We start from the raw sequence: 6000 nt of genomic DNA, 5'->3' as shown, positions 1-6000 counted from the left end.
GTAACTATGGTGCTACATCTACACCTACGTGATTACTCTGCTATTTACAATAAAGATCCTGGCAAAGGGTTCAATGAACCACATTCAAACTGTCTCTCTACCGTTCCACTCTCGAACGGCGCGCGGGAAAAACGAGCACTTAAATTTTTTTGTGCGAGTCCTGATTTCTCTTATTTTATCGTTATGATTATTTCTCTCTGTGTAGATGGGTGCCAACAGAATGTTTTCGCAATCGGTGGAGAAAACTGGTGATTGAAATTTCATGAGAAGATCTCGCCGCAACAAAAAACGCCTTTGTTTTAATGATTGCCACTCCCATTCACGTATCATGTCTGTAGCACTATCTCCTCTATTTCGTGATAATACAAAACGAGCTGCCCTTCTTTGTAATTTTTCGATGTCATCCGTCAGTCCCACCTGATGCTGATCCCACACCGCACAGCAATACTCCAGAATATGGCGAACAAGCGTGATGTAAGCTGTCTCTTTAGTAGACCTTTTGCTCTGCCAATGAATCGCAGTCTTTGGTTTGCTCTAAGCACAACATTATCTATGTGATCGTTCCAATTTAGGTTATTTGTAATTATAATCCCTAAGTATTTCGTTGAATTTACAGCCTTGAGATTTGTGTGATTTATCGCGTAACCGAAATTTTGCGGATTTCTTGTAGTACTCATGTGAATAACTTCACAGGATCAATTGCCACTTTTCGCACCACGCAGATATCTTTCCCAAATTATTTTGCAATTCGTTTTCTGATGACTTTCCAAGACGGTAAATGACAGCATCATCTGCAAACAGTCTAATAAGGCTACTCAGATTGTCTCCTATGTCGTTAGTATACATCAGGAACACTTCCTTGGGGAACGCCGAATATTACTTCTGTTTTACTCGATGACTTTCAGTCTGTTACTATGAACTGTGACCTTTCTGATAGGAAATCACGAATCCAGTCGCACAACTGAGGCGATATTCCACAGGCACGCAGTTTGGTTAGAAGACGCTTGTGAGGAACGGTGTCAAAAGCCTTCTGGAAATCTAAAAATATGTAATCAATTTGGCATCCCCTGTCGACAGCACTCATTACTTCACGAGTATAAGGAGCTAGTTGTGTTTACAAGAACGATATTTTCTCCGTTTTCTTCGTTCGAACACAGTATATGTTCCAAAATTCTGCTGCAAATCGACGTTAGTGATATGGGCCTGTAATTCAGCGGATTACTCCTATTTCACTTTTTGTATTTGAGCAATTTTCCAGTCTTTAGATGCTGAAATTTCCGTGAGCGAGCGGTTGTATATTATTGCCAAATATGGAGCTATTGTATCAGTATAGTCTGAAAGGAAACTGACTGGTATACAATCTGGACCGGGGGCCTTGCCTTTTTTAAGTGATTTAAGCTGCTTTGCCACACCGAGGATATCTACTTCTGTGTTTCTCACATTGACAGTTGTTCTTGATTGGAATTCAGGAATACTTACTTTATCGTCTTTGTTGAGTTTCGGAAAACCGTGTTTAATAACTGTGCTTTAGTGACATTGTACTAAGACCCTCTAAAACTTTTACAGTGTGTATTCCGGTAATCAACTACTAAATAATAACTAAATTTACTCATAATATTCCAAAACACGAGATGTAAGAATAAAACAGAGCCAAAGACAAACAAACTGAGCAAGCACCACTTTGGGACGGAATAAGACTTAAGTTGGGTAATTTCGTAATAAGGAAGATTTTCGTTGCGCACTGAATGCGAATGTAAACATGACCAAAGACAATGGTGAACAAGATTCCCCACAAGAGCTGATACCTCGATATCTCTTTGCACCACAAATCTCTGATCACAAGTAAAAACTCGATCTTTGCACCAAAACAAAATCATTTATCGAAATGAGTAAAGATCTCGAGCACAAAAACACACAAACAGGTTGTTAACCATAGTACACAAGCACAATTATGGAACTCTGATCAACGACAAAAATTCGTTCTTTACACCAAAATAAAATTAGTTTTCAGGGCACAAAGCATCATGTGCACAAGACACACATCGCATCATATCGTAATTTAATTGTTCGGAAAATTCAAGAAACACGTGGCTCACATATGGCACTAACGATAAAACTTACAGGTTAAAGTACACTGGTGACGATCTAAGTTCGATTATTATACCAGACTTTTGAAGGCATCAGGACTCTCAAATTAAATATTTCCATGTCTAAATGCTCGATATTACTTATCAAAATACACACATCTTGCTTATTTGCAGTACTGAAATAAGTTGTAGGTTAGTCAAAGAGCATCATTCACCATTTGTACCATGCATTAGATTTATCAAAATATATACAACTTTGTTGCATAACACTACAAAACATTCTTGGACACTACTGCTGACCTAACTTACAGCTTAAAGTGCACTTATCTACGAGAACAGTTTCATCATTGTACCAAACTAAATAACATTATCCTCATAGAACTTCCTGGCAGATTAAAACTGTGTGCCGTATCGAGACTCGAGCTCAGGACCTTTGACTTTCGCGGTCAAGTGCTCTACCATCTGAGCTACCCACGCACGACTTACGCCCCCTCCTCACAGCTTTACTTCTGCCAGTACCTCGTCTCATATCTAAGCTAGTCCAGCTGAAGCCCTAGGATAATAACTTTATTTTTGCAGTACAAAATGTTTGTCATCTGCTGATGATTGTCACTCAACGTACAATGCATGACAATTACATGTATAGCAGTGTTTTAAATGTGGATATATTGTAAGCTACACGCTTTGCCTGTTTTCTGATAAATTCTTATGAACATGGTGCAAAATTCAGATCGTTCAGGTACTTTTGAATGTGGCACAGTAATGGCCGTTAGCACCAGAAAGATAGTTCTTGAACTTTCTTCAATTTTTTAAATTTTCTTTTTAATTTCCTTCTAGCACACATGAGTTAGTTCAGCCGTTATTCATTTATAAATTTTTCGCCAGTTCCATCTTCGATTTTTTAATTTCTCGCCAGTGTCTTCTTGGATTTTTGGGCGACTGCTGCGCCGTTTGAATTGAGTTCCAGAAAGCTTACTGGCTTCGGGCTAGAGTGGAATGGGAATTCCACTTTTAAAAGCGGATGAGAGAGTGGATAGTCGGAAAGAGTACGTTGAAAGGGTCTGCTTGTCTGATTATGTGACAGAAAAAGAAGTAGATAAGATAGATATAGAGGATCCACTATCACAGTCTTAGTTTGGCAGGGCGGTGGAAGACTTTTGATCGAGTAAGGCAGAATTAATAGATAACATTCCTTCGGAATTTCTGAACTCATTGGGGAAAATGGCAACTAAATGACTATTCAAGTCACTGTGTAGAATCTCTTAGGCTGGAAGCACATTGTCAGACTTTCGGTAAAATATCATTAACGTAGCCCACAGCAGATAAGTGCAAGAACTATCGCATAAGCAGCATATCAGCTCATGTATCCAAGTTGCTGACAAGAATAATACACAGAAGAATTGAAAAGAGAAATGTGGACCTGTGATGAAGATTCGTTTGGCTTTTGGAAAGTTAGAGGAATCAGAGAGGCAGTTGCGTCTGATAGTGAAAGCAAGTATTAAGAAAAATGAAAAAATTATCATAGGATTTGTCGACCACAAACAACTTTCGACCATGTAAAGTGGTGCAAGATATTTGAAATTCTAAGAAAATGGGAGTAAGTGATGGGGAAAGGTGACTAATATACAATATGTACAAGCACCAATAGGGAATAATAAGGTTTAAGGACCAAGAATGAACTGCTTGGCTTAAAAAGGATGCATGACAGGAAAGCAGACTTTTGCGTCTACTGACCGATCTGTAAATCGAGGAAGCAAGAATAAGAATAACAAACAAATTCAAGAGCGGGATTAAAATTCTGGATGAAAGAATTTCAATGATTACATTCCCCAATGACATTGATATCGTCAGTGAAAGTGAAAGAGAATAGCAGTAACTGTTGGTTGGAGTGAACAGTATAACGCGTAGAGAATATGGATTGAGAGGCAACCAAAGAAAGAAGAAAGTAATTAACAGCAGAAATGTGACTAGCGATCGACTTAACACCAAAACTGCTGACCGCAAAGTAGTAATTAAGGAATTCAGCTGCCTTGGAAACAAAGTAAAACACGACTGATGAAGGAAAGATGAAATAAAGGGCAGACTATCACAAGCGAAGAGGTCATTCCAAGACAAAAGAAGTCTATTAGAATCAAATACATGCCTTAATTTGAGGAATAAAATTCTGATATTACACGTTTTGAGCACAGTATTGTATGAAAGTGAACCATGAACTGTGAGAAAATTGGAGAAGAGAATCGAAACATTTGGGATATGTAGTTATAGAAGGATGATGAAAATTATATGTACTGGTAAGATAACAAATGAGGAGGATTATGCAGAATCAGCGAAGAAATGCTCATACAGGAAGAAGAAAGGACAAGATAATAGCATATTGTTATCAGGAAACAAAGTCCATGGAACTAGAGGAAGCTGTAGTGGGTAAAATTATATGGGAAGATACTGGACTAACTCCAACATATAATTGAGAATATAAGGTGAAAGTGTTACTCTGATATGAAGAGCAATTCGTGACAGGCCACATCAACGTAGTCAGTAGACTGATGACTTGAAAAAAAGGAGTTCCACCTGTAGTCAAGATAGACCTAGAAGTGAGAGAAGATACCTCATGACTTAATTGAAAGAAACACTTCGCAGTTATACAGAAGAGAGTAAGGAAACAATATAGAAAAAAGTGGCGGCAATGTAAAAGAGCAGTTTTGATTGAAGTTTGGATAGTGTAATGTAACATAATTAAACTGGAACCAAATGAAATTTTAGGAATAAAATGAAATTTATCAGGCTGGAACCAGTCTGTCGTTTCATTTTTATTGCTATTATTTTCTCACAGATCATGTGGTAATTAGGTTTGTTTTTCTTTTTCTTGCTCATTTTATACAAGAGTTTATATTGAAATGGGACACAGACGATTGCAGAGGTCACAACATACCTGTAATAATGTAATTACGATTAATTGCACTAGTTAACAAATTTAAACTTTTTTCTGCATCTGGTTTGTAAATGGGAGTATTTACCTAATTTTGGGGTGCTGAATACACTGGTAAAATCAGTTTTTCTCTAATGTGTCACATTTCCTAGATACACAGCAAAATAAAAAGTGTTACTAGCGAAAATTGACAATTAATTAAGTCAAACAAAAATACGCATTCAGAACGTTTGGAATCAATACTATTTTGTATGTGTATATGGGCATGATGCCAATAAAAGGTCCAAACTAGTTCAGAAGATATTTTCACCTCTAATCGTCTTTGGGTTTTGAAAAATGCGACGACGGTGCTCTTCTTTTGTTTGCAGTTTCGTCACTCTCCCTAACAAGACCCCAGCAGTAGTCACCCATCATCGAAGGGTTCCAAAGGCCTTGGTAACAGTGTTCCATGGTAAGAATGTCTTGGTGAAAGCGTTCACCATGCTCGTAGCTTACGGCTCCCAAATTTTCCGAGAAGAAATGAAGGTGAAAATGTAAAAAGTGAATTAAGCGACATTCTACATCCCATGTTCTTATAGTTGTCCAACAGATCATTAACAATGGTAACATAGTTTCTGTCTTTTCTGTTACCCAAAAGCCCTTCACAATTGCTTTAAAAGAAGAACAAGCAGTTAATTGGATATCTGTGAATTTGGTACCAAAGGTTGGAACTTTCAGCAATTTTCTTATTTGTGGTTCAACAAATATACCCTCTTTCAGCTTTGCCTCACTTAATTTGGCAAACTTTTCTTTTAAATGATTGACGGCCTCACCTTCTTTATCCACAGCTTTTACAAAGTTCTCGATAAGGCCCAACCTGATATGAAGGGGATGCAAAATTATTTTATCGGGCTCAACCAATGGGGTATTGTTCACATTTACGTTTCCAGGAACATATGTCTTCCTTATAGGTCATTCCTTGACTGTATAGTGGTTCTTGGTGTGACG

The sequence above is a fragment of the Schistocerca serialis genome, chromosome 7 (assembly GCF_023864345.2).
Source record: "Schistocerca serialis cubense isolate TAMUIC-IGC-003099 chromosome 7, iqSchSeri2.2, whole genome shotgun sequence".
In the NCBI taxonomy this organism is placed as follows: domain Eukaryota; kingdom Metazoa; phylum Arthropoda; class Insecta; order Orthoptera; family Acrididae; genus Schistocerca; species Schistocerca serialis.
This window is presented reverse-complemented; position numbering follows the sequence as displayed.